Raw genomic sequence first — 15,762 nt, 5'->3', positions numbered from 1 at the left:
CACTGGACCGTAAGCTCCACTGCTCTGTTTCTTGTAATCACCTATTACGGGCATAAGTTATAGTCGTAAGCTCCTTAGGATGGTCCTTACAGCAATAAGCCTTGCCCATAAGGTTCTCTGATTTGGCTCTGAATTCTCTTTACATTCATAATCATGCCCGCAAGGTTCTTTGGAAAGTACTTATGGTTATAAGGTAGGCCGTAATCTGCGTATAAGCCACCCAGGTTGCCTTGTCCTTGTTCAAATGATGCCGAGAGAGCTCTAACTTCTTCATTTAGGATATGGAATTTTTTTTTTTGTTCTATTTCTTCTGTTAAGTGTTGCCCAAAGCCTAAGAATATGAAACACACTAGATTTAGCATCAAATTCCATAATATACTTCTCATATAAGCCGAATGAGTGTACAAAATGATATTAAATACATGAACATTGTATACTCATCACTCAGATAATGATTGCATCCCCAAACTCAAACCTTTATTCTATGTTAACCAACTTGATATAGGTGTTATGCAACCAAGATTTCTACAAGTATGTTTCATAATTCTAAATTTCATTGTGGTCAACACACACAATATGTAAAGGTGTAATGCAACCAAGTATCTCCAATTGTTTTGAATATATACCAAATTTAATGCTTTCTAAATTCAGGTTATTTCAAATATGTAAAGGTGTTATATAGTTTAGAGATTTGTAGGTATGTTTCATAATTCCAAAATGCATTATGGTCGACACATACAATATATTTCTAACTCATACTATTTTGAGTAGGTAAAAAATTTTATATGTATTTTTGCTCTACAAAATGACTCTAAAGGTGAAAATGTGCTCTTGGAATATAAATATGCCTTGAAATCAATTGGAACACGAGACAAGAAGGCTTTTGTTAAATTGGTTGTTTCATTAGTAAGTGGCTTACTGTAATGTGTTGAATTTCACTTCAAATTATTTGGCCATTGAAAGAATTTAATCACTACTTAATTTAGACAAGTAATTTAATAGGTTGTATATTCAAAGTAGATATTTAATTTGTCACTTAACACGTAATTGGACTCAAGGAAGTAAACTACAGTGGCCGAATTAATGCTTTCTCATTCACAGAATTAATTAGAATGGTTGAAATTGTTCCATGCTCTAGAAAAAGTCAAAGAAATAACAAATAATTGAAGATGATGCAATCAAAGAGTATCTTCCCCTTTTTAGATGCTCATTGACAATTAGCTTCAACCTTTGGAAAAGGAGAAGAAATTTGACATTCAAAATTCTTTCTAGTTCACATTGTATATCCCTTTATATATATATATATATATATATATATAGCAGAATTAAACAACCTTTCATTTCAATTTTTTTACTAGATGTAACTAATTGTCAAAATATGCATAGGGTGATGGCTTGCATGTCCTTTATGGAGGACTTCGGTTTATTAAATAGGGTTGTATGTGCTACTTCAAGGTTGATTATATGCTAACAAATTTAATGCAAATGTTATGTAGCAGGATATCTACATGTATGTTGTACAATTCCAAATTGCAAAGTGGTACATATATAATTTATATCTAACTACAATTGTTTTGAATAGATAAGCATTGATGGGCATAGGCCATGACAATGAAGATCTTCCCATAAGAAACTTTTAGAATTTATTATCCAATCCTCTTAACTGTGTGTTTTTTGTACTCACAGGAACATAAAGTAAATAATATTTCTGTATTTCTTTGATTTTTTTATGAAAATTATTATCAATATTTATTTCTCACAAATACACGCATTTTAAAACTTTCAAATTTGCAAAACCAATGAAGCAAAGCGAGGGAATTAACCTAGTTATTATTATTATTATTATTATTATTATTATTATTATTATTATTATTATTATTGGTGATTTAGCAATGGATTGGTAATAGATAAATCTGGTTTAAAATATAATTTAATTTTTTATATTTTAATTTTAGAAATATATTTAAAAGGGAATCATTTCTCTTTCCAATATAAAACTAAATTTAAAATAGAACATTTTTGGTTTCAACTCGGTTTCTAAATTTAGAAACAGATTTATAATAGAATAAAATTTTTGAAACTGATTTAAAATGGAATCATTTCTCTTTCCAATATAAAACTAAATTTAAAATAGAATATTTTTGGTTTCAACTTGGTTTCTAAATTTAGAATTTGATTTATAACAAAATAAAATTTTTGAAACTGATTGCTACTTTCGAAGGAGCGTGCCCAACCAAAGTTGAAATTTTCACATGCTTATCGTGGATAACAAGATAAAAGTTTGGCAAAATTTATCTGCAACAAAAACTCTATGATCACCTATGTATGCTGCCACACAACTGTGGAAACTGTGGACGATATGCTCCAAAATTGCCTTTTCACTTTAAGAATTCAGGCTTACTACTTAGCATTGTTCAACATATTAAACAGCTTGACTTCCCTCAAGGAGATTTGATCTTCTTCTTGGAGGGTTAAATAGTTCTTTGAGTTTACATGGTATGGGAAACCTTATTATTCTGGCAATATGTTGGACAATCTAGATTGAACGAAACAATCACCTTTTCTCTTGCACAACACTTTCACATTTTTCATTTATATGCAAAATCGATCATATGTTTATTGCATAAATAAATACAATGTCAACCTCTCAGAAAGCCAAGTTGGAGGAAGCACTTTTGCAAATCAAAAAAAGGCTTCACTTTGTTGGGCACCTAGTTTCTGCTACTGAATTATCTAGCAATTCACGAAGTGAGTCAAATGATTCTATTATTTTACAAGTATTCCAACCCCGTTGTCTTGTAGTTTTCTTCTCTTTGCCACATTTGATGGGGGGTAGTTTCATTGGTGGCCACAAATGTTTTTAAGTTATAACGCTATAACCACAAGTCTTTTTTTGTAACATCATGGCCACTTATCTTTTCTCTGGATGCACTCATGGCCACAATGGCCGATTTTGAGGCTGTTTCCGGCGATTTTGATGATGTGGAGGCCAGCGAGGCATATTAAATTTATAGCTTGTTTGACATGGCAGTCCAACTCATCCTCATTTTAAACCTTGTGCCACATCAACGTTAATGTGGTGCCCCTTCTCTCTTTCACTACCTCACTGAAACCCTAGAATATAGGGTATCAAAGACTCCACCGCAGCCCATCCATGGCTGCCTGTTTGGTTTTATGTTTTACGGGTGTTGATATCTAAGCTCATTTCAACCAGGTTCTCGCTAGCGCTACCACACCAATCAACTGTATGGCAGCTCTCTCACCAATACAACTCTGTATGCTAGATGAGTAGTAGATGAAGATAATCAAGGCAAAGGACAAGCTTTCGAGCAAGATGGGGAACTTGCAAGAGGGTATGGTGGATAAGTCATTGTTTCAATTTTGAAGGAGATTGGTGTGGGTAGTTACGACGGAGGTGATGGTGGTGGTGGGAGGAGGATACACAATGGGAATTGGGATGTGGAAAAGGCGGTGAGTATGCATGTAGAGGTAATGGGGAGATAGTGAAGAAGGCAGATAGGATGAGGTTGGAGATGATGAATGAGCTGGTGAGGGGGATACTGTTGGCGGAACAAGCGGAGAAGTTCCTTGTGGCTGTGGAGTAGTTGCATCTGACCATACACCAGTAGTGTGGTCTCAGGAATCTCAGTGTGGTTACCGTCGTGGCTGAGCATTATGCATGCATAACCCTTTGCTCTCTGTTGTGCTGGAGTTCCCATTAGCCATTATTATTGTTGTTTGTTGTTGTTGTTGTTGTTGTTGTTGTTGTTGTTGTTGTTGTGAATAAAGACTTTGGGCAACCTTTTTTAGATTTATATATTTATCTCCTAACCCAAATTAAATGGATGATGATGATGATGATGATGATGATGATGATGATGATGATGATGATGATGTGATGATTATGATGATGATGATATTTAAATTAAAAAAAACTCATTTAATCCCTAAATTATTATGTAAACTCATTTAACTTGTTATATGACATCATATTGTAAGCCATGAAGAAAGCAGGGAAAGACGTGGAGGTGGTTATCAGGGAGTGTGTTAAGCATTCCTTCTATCTTAATAAGATCACTTAGGGAGGCTGCGCATGATGGAGACCTCGCTACGGACGTCCTCAATGTTAATGGTGGTGTGGAGCTTGCGTTTCGAGATGAATTTGCACGCTAGGGTCTCGCTGGTGCCAGGATCAGAGTAGAGGCGAGTAACGTCGAACTCATTACGACCGAGCTCTTGGCCAAGGCGGAAGTGGAGTGGGAGGGGAGAGACAGGAGGGTCCCACGCAAAAAAAGAGGAGATGTCAGGGAGGTGGGTGTGATCGTTAGTGTCGAGAAAATCATCAGAGAAGGGAAGGCAAGGAGTGTTCTATGAGTTTGAGTTGGTGAAGGAGAGAAAGAGCGCCACGTCAGCGCTGATGTGGCGCAAGGTTTAAAATAAGCATTAGTTGGACTACCATGTCAAACAAGTTATAAATTTAATATACCTCGCTGGCCTCCACTTCATCAAAGTCACTAGAAACAGCCTCGAAATCGGCCATTGTGGGCATGAGTGTGTTCGGAAATAAGATAAGTGGCCATGATGTTACAAAAAAAAGATTTGTGGCCATAACGTTATAACTTAAAAACATTTGTGGCCACCAATGAAACTATCCCCATTTGGTGGACATGTAATTTCTTTATTTTCCAGTTCTATGATTTATATGTGTATATATATAACATGTTCTGCTTATAGTGGTTGTCCAAGTTATGCTTGTCGATTCAGTACTTTTTTCCCCTTGTTTTAAAAGGAAAGGCGTAGTTATCAAAGAGAAGGGCCACACTACGTGTGTTGAGATTCATTCAATGGACAAGATTAATTAATTCAAGCTTTTATCCATTTTTTAGTTGTATAGTAGTAGTTTTTTTTTTAATAAAGTTTGAGAGTAGTAGGTTATCTTCTAGATAAATTACTTATATTCAGATATTCAAATTTTTATATTAAGATAAACCCATTTAAAATTTAAACTCTGTTTTTTTTCCTTGTTAGATTATAATTTTTCTGATTTTTTTTTCTCCTCACCTCACTGCTAAACAATTTTTTTTTTCTGATTTTCATGCCATGCAATGATTATCAAAGTCCTATTCAAACATTTTAGCAGCTAGAATCATGTTCTTAAATCTTATTTAAAGCCCATTTCACCCATCTATATACACATGCATATATACTCGAAACAAACAACCACTACTCGGTACAGTGGTATGTTTAAAAATAGTGAAGGGGCAAATTCAAGGTCAAATCTCTAGGTCGGCAGTGCTGTTATAGCACTATGCATAGTTATAGCTTATTGTATAAATACTATAGCAATGCTGTTTATTCATTGTTTACAGGTATCATATGCGAGGATGTCATTTTCCGCCCCTCCAAGATTGCATGACAGAGAAAATTTATAATAGGACTTTAATCACCCCACTTTAATAGTCCCATGTGACGTTTGGTTAAATTAATAAATCCTTTGACACCTTCTTGTGGGATGGCCCTTATCGCCATTGTAAAAGAAAAAAAAATTGAAACAATAAAGAAATATACTATTATTTTTTCCTTTTAAAAACAAATCAATTGTGTAGCTGTGTAAGAGTTTCCCATATCTCTTTTTAATTTTTTCCCCTTTTTTATGTTATTCTTTGTCTTTTTTTCCCTCCTCTTTCATATCCTAGTTCTGCACATCTTGATTGATTTTTGTTAGATCTAAACTCTATGATTAGCATCATTTGATATGTGTCAACAGCGACGTGGCAAAAAAAAATGATATGGCAAACAAGAGGACATGGCAAGGTGACAAGGCAAAATGTGATGCAACAAAGATAAATGAAGACAAGAAGCCTTGAAGCCTATCTTTGTAGAGTTTATATTTGGCAATAATATCTTGTTCAGAAAATCTTTCTTTAAGATCATGTGGACGATAGCCTAAAGAAGGGCACAAGCTATTTTTGGTAAGTGCAAACAAGTTAAGATCATGTCCCCATGAAGATAAAGCCAAAGGAAGACATGAAGCTATTTTTGGCCATATCTATTTGAAGACCAAGCTATTCAAGGATAAAGCTACTTTGGGCAAAAGCATATATTTGGAGATGATTGAAGCCAAAGCTTGGATGAATGAAGATCATGCTTGGAAGATATTGAAGAGCTAAATGAAAGGACATCAAGTTTAGTAACAAAATATTGAAAACCAAACTTGGATGAATAAAGTTCTTGTTTGAAGATTGTGAAGACCAAACTTGGATGAATGGAAATTAAGTTTAGAAAGATGATTTTGAAGATCTTTGAAACCATTTTTGATGAGATTGAAATGCACCTAGGTGGGTGCGACCCTTAGGAGAAGGACTTACTGATATGATGTGAGGAGGCAAGCTAGTTGCTGGTAATGAATGCTTTGGAGGAGTTGGTGCACTTGACTGTACATAGTAGGAAGGCGAGGGCATCACAAGATCATGTTGCAATGAAGCTAGAAGTTAGTCAGGATCAGTAGGTGAGCCACGTTGCAAGCTCGGTTACAACAGGAGTTGAAACGTCTAATTTTAGAAAGTATTCAAGTTAGAAAGCCGCCAAAATTCTAAATGAGGGAGCCACTATGGTTGGGTCATGGAGACATCTATATAAGAGACTGTGCTATGAAATTTAAGAGAGTCCCTTGGGTAAAGGTGAGTGATAGTGGGCATCGGGCAATTTAGAGAGGGTTATTTTTTATCATTGTGAGGATGACTATAGCAATTCATTATGCTTTTATTTGCGATCCTTAAAAGCACGACACATACATGTACAGTGTGGATCAAATAACATTTATATAAATTAATGGAATTATGCAATTTGTTCACTTTGTTTGTTAAACAAATTGATTGATACAGACAGAGTTGGAACCAGAAGAAAGACAAAAGGGTGCTCACTCAAAAAATTAAAAATAAGTTTCGAAGATTTTTAAAATAAAACTATATATATATATATATAATCATATTAGTTGAACGTGTAACTTGACCCGTGCAACCATGACGGCTTGTTCCTCAACCGCAGTAGCTCTTAGAAGGAATAATCGCTTTTATACCTTGAGCCTTGAACTAAATGACTAAACGCCCTTGCGCCTGATTAAAAAACAAAAAATACAAAAGAGACTATAGGTTCCTGTTAATAATTTTTTTATGTAAAATTTAATAAAAAAATAAATGGCCAAACAATAGAATTTTATAAACATTCATCTATATATATATTTGTATGCTATATCCAAGCTTATAAAATTACTTGGTGAAACAATACATTTTTACCCATTTTTTTCTAAAATTATAATTTTTATTGTATATAAATTGATTAGTAATAAATGGAAGGGTCAAAACAATTATTTTTTTTTTAAAAAAAATTATACTATATTAACCAATATGTAAAATATCAAAATAATAATTTTTTATTTTTTCCACACATTTATTTTTTTAACTATCCGTATTCATTTATATAATCTTGTTATTTAAAAATAAAAAATAAAGATTCAATGTATATATATATAGAGAGAGAGAGAGAGTTAGAGAGAGAAGTAAAGAGAGATGGGGTGCTTTCAACTATGCCATCCTCAACTTCTATATATATATATATATGAGAACCCATCATCTAGGGACGTCCCTTGATTTCAAATCTAGAGATGTCCATAGTAATGTCGGATGGTATCGGCACTCTTATCGCTATGAACAGATGAAACCGCAGGTTCTGCGGTGTATGTAAAGTCGATCGATGAGCAGTGAAAAAGGTGTACTGACATGTTTATATAATCAATCAATCACTCGGATGATGATCAATCGAGCTAGATTTAAAAACATCACTCAGATTTGAAATCCCAAGGACGTCACTGAATGATGTTTTTCCTATATATATATATCATTGGTTTGGATCCCTTGGGATGGTTGAGCACCCCCTACCCCTCCTTATGCCCTTGGATACAGATGTTATTTATATAAATATAAAAAAAATTATTTTTTTATTAGAATTTAATAATGGAATGGCAACAAATGAATCTATTTTAAAATAATATTTATTTTATATATTTTTGTTTTAACAACGGATTTAAAATGCAATCATTGTTTATGACCATTTTAAATCCATGTAGAAACCACTATTTCAGAATTTATAAAACGAATTTATTTTTTTTTATAAATTCGATATTAAATTTTGAAATGAATTACAGGTTCTATGTTTAATAAAGTAACAATAGCTTTTTAGAAATTTGAAAAATTTCTTTTCCAATTCGTACCATGGGCTATAATTTCTACTTCCGCCGCTGCACATGACTCTGCCCCACCAAAGCACACAAATTCAATTTTATATTTTCGGGGGACATTCATGAAACAAAGCGGAATATGAGACCGTCAAGAACTTTCTGCACAGTTGAATTCAACCATACTTTTTAATATTTCTTGTGTCCCACCCCAATCTATCAATTTCATGTTTCCACTTTTCTGACTTCACCTTCTTAATATAATCAGCCTACTTTGCATTCTTACTCTCAAACCAACCTAATCATAATCATAATCATTATCAATTCATCATTTTAAGAAATCAATTCATCATTCCAAGAAATGGTTGGGTTCCACGCCTTTACTTTTCAATCTCCTCAAACTATGCGCCATCCCAACTCTATGCAAGCCTCATCTTTGCTAATTTTTCAGTCAATGTTTTCAACACCTCCCCCTCCCAACCTCACCGAATGCTTGTGAGTCTCGTCTAAATGAGTAGACCAATTTCTTCTCACCGGTCACATGATTGGAACACCTGCTGTTCACCAACCACACCGTATCGTCTCTAGAATGATCACTGCAGCAGGCAATGAAAAGATTAGACACTTCTTTCTCCTCTGCAACAAATGTAGAGCCCTTCTTTACTGGTTCATCTTTAAGCCAGTAGTTTGCCTTGACGTACCCGTATTTTTTGCAATGATAACATTGCACTAAGCTCTTGTTGCCTCTGTTTCTTGGTTTCCTGAACTCCACTGCTCAGGACTTGCACCATGGCCTCTACCTCGACCACGTCCCAGACCAAAGCCTCTAAACCCTCCTCTGTTGCTTCGTTTGTCAACATCTCTCAGATTAGATGCATCACCTTTCATACAGAAACCTTCTCAGTCCCCTTCTCAGAAGATCGGTTGATGTGAATCTCATAAGATTGGAGATATCCACTAAGCTCATCCACGAACATCTTTGCGATATCCTTGGCCTCTTTAATAGCTACATCAACATAATCCCATCTAAAGGAGAAACTTCGAAGAACTTTTCCAACAACTTCCTCCTCTGTTAGTTTGTGGCCAATAGCTTTGATTTGGTTCACAATAGTGACCACTCTTGAGAGACACTCTTTTATCATTTCACCTTCTTAGATCTGGAGCATCTCAAACTTTTGCCGAAGTGACTGCTTCCTCATAGCTACTGTTAGGATTATGCCCTCGAATGCCAACTGAGGATACTTGTATTAGGGCATTTCATTTGTATTATACATTCTTATTTAGTAGGTATTTATTTTGATATTCATATAAATCTTGTGATGGCATTATAATTAGTTTTTGAATATCATAGTCCATGTGTATTAAGTTAAACCTTCTCACTCTTTGTGGGATAAAAGAGAAGAGCATTAGAAGAGTTTGAGTACTTATACACTTAAATAGTTCGCAAATCGTAGAATCTTTAATCGACGCTAAAGGTTCGTAAGGATTTGTATGACATATACTTTGACAAAGAGTGCTTAGTTGAACACTATGGAATAGTGGGGAGCATATGTCATAAATACATCATTGGGAATTGGTGTATTCGAACATGACTCGCAACAATCCAATCACATGGGTTTTACTCTTTGACAGTCAATGATTGGGATTGTTGGTTATGATCATATGAGTGGATCTTAGACCTAAGGTGTCATGATCACAATGTACTTGTGACGCTCTAGATCCATTACTAGAGTTGTTAAGCTCGGCTCACCTTTTGGTAGGGCCGACCTCGAAGTGCGACTCATGTCGAGGCGGTAGCGGTTGTGAGTGATCACCAAGAAGGAATCTGCTCTCTCGAGTAAAGCGAGTCAAGATCCCATGCGACTATAAGTATGTGAGATTAGAAGACCTTGGCCAAGGCGATCAAACTAATCATGTGGGACACGAAGGGTAGTTTGGTAATCTCACCCCACTATAGTTATTTGCATATGATCGAATTTGTGGGATCGAAAATATGCGTCCGGCATCATGAAAAAGACACTCGAGACAGATATCGAGCACAAATATCATATTTTGTTTTTGTGTGGGTTCTTTCATTCCTAATAGAGGCAAGCTTTCTATTATTAATTACCCCTAGATTAGAAATCTTGGGAACCTCCGATTAAGGGCAAAAAAAGTACAAGTAAAAAGCAAGAAGATTCGCGAATTATGAAACTTGTTATTTTATTATGTAAAAAAATATTTATTACATCATATATATATATATATATATATATATTTATCATTATCATGCATTGCAGCCTGTCTCACATTTGCGTTGCTCACAGTTTGCATATGCCTTATTGCCATTTTTAGATCTCGTTATTGCCTTGAGATTCGCCACTGCTTGTGCTTTGTCAGGACATTGCATATTTCATTATCATTTTTGAAATGTCTTTCTTACTATGGTCTTAGGAGAGAAATATATATATATATATATATATCGTTTCCATCCTTCGGGAGTGGAACATTCTTATTATGACTTTGGACCGAGTGATTTGGTCATTGCGTTGCGTGGCTTATTGCCGTCATGAAATGAATAAGTCACTACTATCTATGCCTTATCATCACATTACATGCTTTGCTGTTGTATGCGATAGGCATCTCATTATCTCTTTGAAATTTATTACTGCCTTTGGGTTGACAATTTTAATCGTTGACTAACCCCTGATGCTACTTTGGATATAAGAAAATGTTGTTCAAATAATGAACAATATCAAGCCTAATATATATATATATATATATATATATGTATCCGTACTTGTATTCTTTCTCTTATGGTAGGCCTGCACTCTGGGATATATTCTCATATGCGTGGTGATGCATTCTGCCACACATGTATGCATGCCTTCTCATTGTATATATATATGTATATATATTTGCATGCTTCCTCATGAATTTGCATGCAAACTCTTAATCATTCACCATTTTTTTTATTTTATTTTATTTTATTTTACATATATGTCTTTTTCATGATGGGCCCACATTTTTTTTATTTTTCTTTATTATTATTATTTTTGCATGCATATATGTTTTTTATTTTATGGTGGGCCTACTATATTTTTATTCCATACTTTTTCCATTTCTCATCTCATAAACGTAGGTATTTCGCTATTATTATTGTTATTTTTTTTTTTTTGCTTTCATGCACGTATACTATGCATGCCTTTATATATATATATATATATATTAACGGTGGCCACCTCTTTATGCATGTCTGCATATTTGAATGCCCATATGACATGTTTTCTCAAATATATTTAATACTTCTCATTTTATTTTATTTTATTTTTTTTTGTATCATTTCCCATTTTTTGTTTGCATGCTTCTCATTATTTCATTCATCATTTTTATATGCCATGCATGTATGCATGCTTCATTATCATTGTTTTTTTTATTATATATATTTATTGTCATGAACATGCGCATGCATATAATAATAATAATAATAATTTTTATTTTTATTATTTTTATCATTATTATTATTATTATTATTTATATATCTTCCCATGCATGCATGTTTCAAGACTATAGCATGCGATTTTTTTTATATGCATGCATGGCACGTGAATACAAACATATATATATATATATATATGTTTATATATATACAGGGAACCATATTCATTATTTACTAATGGTTGGCCCGGCCCCTTTTTTTTATATATATTTATTTTTTTTTTTTAAAATTGATTCACGTGAGTATGCATGACCGGTCTCTATTTTTTTATTATTTTAAGTGAGTATGCATGCTTTTCTTTTTTTCTTTTTTATTGGAGCAAATTGACCTTTGGTATGAATTGCAATCATGGTTTTTTTGTGTTACTAACCATTCATAATCATGTACAATCGATGCAAATGAGAAGATACATCAAGAAACAATTTTTTTTTTTTTTTAAAAGATGAAAAAGGTCAGGATAGAAGTACATAATCAATAAAATTTATCATCCTGAAACCTCAACCGGCTTCTCAGTTTCTTCTTCTTCTTCAAATATTACAAGTTTTCCGTCAGCAAATTCACAAGGCTGAATGGGTATTGATTGATAGATAGCTTTAGGCGGGTAGCAAAACAATGGACTTGGGATTCTTCTTTCTTCTTCTTTGTTCTTTTTCTTCTTGTTTGGAAGGTAACATTCTAGTACCTGTAGTGAGGAGGCTTGTAGAAGCCTTCGACAGGCACGCTGATGTACTCAGCCCGAGATGGAGTGAGCTTGGTGAGCTTTGCGCCTAGCTTGCTTAAATGGAGGGCTACCACCTTCTCATCAAGATGCTTTGGTAACACATACACCTTCTTCTCGTATTTCCCTGATGCCCTCTCCTTCCACAACTCCAGCTGAGCAATCACCTGGTTGGTAAAGGAAGAGGACATGATGTAATGTTTGCAACCTTGGTCATGTTGACCAGGTTGACCAGAGACATTCCTACTTCCCTTTGACTGTTTGACTAGTTATGGGGATTCCTGACACTGTTGCTCTGCAAACTTGTTTCTCACCCGACTAGCTCCTTCTCCCCGTGAAGCTTCGGGTCTTGTCATGGTTGGTGGGAGAGGCACTCTTCCTCTTCCTCATCTTCTTCTCCTCCTTCCTCTAATTAGCGACCTTTCTTTGAGTTCGGATCAAGAGGTGGCAAGCTTCCTTTGAACTTGGATCAAGAAGCCAACCGTGAGGAGGAGCTCTGAGTCGCATTGCTAGGGTTCGAGTGCCAAGGAGGTCAAGATTCACCGTTTCTTTCTTCATCAAGCTTCATGTTAGCATCTAGGGTGTTTGTGGTTGAAGCTTCTTGTTAGATCCCCTTCTATGCTTGGTTTGTGAGTGTTCTTGTGGGTTGTTGTGTTGCTTCCATGCCTTGTTGTGGCCTCGCACCCCTAACCTTTTGTTTAGAAGAATACTAATCTTGTTTGAATTCTTGTAAGCTTAAAAGCTTAGTTCTTGCATCCTTGAAGCTTAACCGTTGTTGTTTGTGTTCGGTTTGGTTAATCTTTTTGCAACATGCTTAAACTTTGGAGGGTTTCATTTGATAATCATGCTTTTGTGAGTATATGTGTTTATTTGTATCTTGTATGTGTAAATGGTAATGCATGGGACCTTAACCTTTTGATGATTTTATTCTATTAAAAAGCTTGACTGTTTTATTGTTTTTGTTAGTTTTAAACCCCCTTAATTTTTAGTAGAGGGGTCAGTAAGCTCCGTGGTGGTGTTAAGTCGCAAACTAAGTTGAGTTCTCGGGTTAATGTTCACGTGTCTTCTAAATCCTTGTTTTTAGCTTTTGTTAATGTTGTAAGTGAGTGTAAACCTTGGTTGTTGTTGTTAGATCCTTGCTTAGCTATTTTAAGGACAACTTTCATGCTTGTAATTTTGGAGCTTTGGGTGTGCTGACCATTAGATTCGAGTCGTCGATTTTATTCACACCTTGGTTTAAGCTTGACTTCTTGTAATCTTATCTTGATAGCTTATTAGTTTTGCTATGTATTTAATTGTGATGGTAGCAAAATCTGATGCTTTAGTTTATTTGGAATTTTTTTTTCTTTGTCTAAACTTGGGGTATGTTTGGATTTGTGTTACTTTATTCATTGATAGGATGTCCTTAATTTAACTTTAATGGTGTTTAAAAGTCGGTCATATTGTGAGGTTGGTTTTGCATGAGACTTTGATTTGTATTATTTAATCCTCTAAGACCTTCTAGACCCTAAGTGCTTTTGTTATAGGCCATTGTTGGTATTAACTTGTCATCTAAACCTAGTTTTTACAAGCACTTGTAAGCATGTTTACGGAATTTCTATTTGCTTAATTATCTTCCACTCGTAGGGTTCCGTGCACTTGTTTGTGGCTTCTAGAAGCATGATTAATCATCTCATTTATGTGAATATTTACATAGTCATATATGTTGTATTTTTGATAGTTGGGATTTTAATTGCCACCCTTGAACTACGTGATATCGGGTTATTATTTATAGACATAGGTATTTGACTGTGCTTGTCTTATCTTGCAATAATTGTAAATTCTTTCTTCGGGCCTTAGTTGTAGATAGGCCCGACCCAAGGCTAATTTCTAAGTATAGCTTTTGTTGGTTAGATTTTGGTAGCGAGCCTAGTTCGCGGGACTGGGTGGACCCAACTCTGTAGCTTGGAGCCAGGTAGGCTCTCGCACCAGCAAATTTCGTACTTCTGACAAATTATTATATATTTAAGTTATTTCCTTAATTTTTATAGTTTGGTTTAATTACTCATTTACTTGCTTGTTATTTATTTATTTATTTGCATCATTTAATTAGTATTTATGTCCAGTATTCCGTATTTTTTTCTGCGGTTTTTGTACATCTCCATTCCCGGCTCGCCCAGACTAGGAGGAGTAAGTCCCTAGCCATGTGCACATGTTTTTCACGTAGTAGCGCTACTCCCCGATCGCGGTCGAAGATCCGGCTTTGACTGTTGATATTCTCGTTTTCGTTCCGACTTCACGATCGATGATCCGACCTGCGACCGTTGATTTCAGTATTAGCCGTGAGATGTATATGAGCTGATTTTTCTGCGTATTTTTCGTATTTTGGATTATTTCTATATTCTGCATTCTGTATAATTTATGATCTATTATTTTGCAATATCCGCTTTATCTGTGTTTCCGCGATCCCATCGGGCCCTTGTGGCTCATGCACTCTGTGAATTCGCTCTCGCAGGAGAAGATCAAGGCTAGGATCGGGGGTGTCCGGGAGTCGTATTGCCTACTCTATTAGTATTTCAGATACCTTTTCCCCGTGAGTGTAAGACTTGTACTCGATCGTATCGTGTTTTGGAAACCGTTAGGGGTGTATTTGAATTCAGTAGGGCTTCTAAAGCCTATACTTGTAGTATTTCAGCTTCGGTATTCCATTTTGTGCTTTTGTTTTATATTTTTTTATCCTCTTGTTAGGGTTGACTCGACTGTGTCAAATCGAGGCCTTGCACCCAGTGGGACCCAGTCCCAATGGATGTGGTCGATCCGTCCATGGGGCCCGTGCCAGGGGCTGGGACGTGACACATGACAAAGCTAGGGATGGTCATGGCACGACCCAAGGTTCATCAAACGACCCTTAGCAAAGGACAATGACACCAGAATTGATCTCAGGGAAAACCCAACGGTCAGTCTGGGGCTTAATGGTGATCCTCTTCACACCAAGATAGTTCTCCAGACCGAGCATGTCAATATCATTGTCAAAGTGAGCAATGTTGCAGACAATGGCATTGTTCTTCATCTTCTTCATGTGGTCAACCATAATAATATCCTTGTTACCTGTGGTGGTCACAACAATATCAACCTTAGAGATGACATCTTCCAAGGTGAGTACAGGGATGCATTCCATCAAGGCCTGGAGATGGAATCAATCTCTGTGACAAACACACGGGCACAGCCCTTGCCAACATTACCATAACCACACACAACAGCAACCTTGCTGGCAATCATCACATCAGTGGCCCTTATCAGACCATCAGGAGGGAGTGGCGGTGAGCAAGTAACGGCGGTGGGATCGGTCAACAT

The 15,762-nt window shown here is 35.6% G+C and overlaps 1 pseudogene; it reads right to left on the bottom strand.

Annotated features, from left to right (window-relative positions):
• Positions 1 to 12,312: 12,312 nt before the first annotated feature.
• On the bottom strand, positions 12,313 to 15,762 carry LOC120274586 (annotated as a pseudogene).

This window comes from Dioscorea cayenensis, chromosome 2 (assembly GCF_009730915.1).
Source record: "Dioscorea cayenensis subsp. rotundata cultivar TDr96_F1 chromosome 2, TDr96_F1_v2_PseudoChromosome.rev07_lg8_w22 25.fasta, whole genome shotgun sequence".
NCBI lineage: Eukaryota > Viridiplantae > Streptophyta > Magnoliopsida > Dioscoreales > Dioscoreaceae > Dioscorea > Dioscorea cayenensis.
Note: the sequence above shows the minus strand (reverse complement) of the source record. Positions and strands in the feature narration are given on the sequence as shown.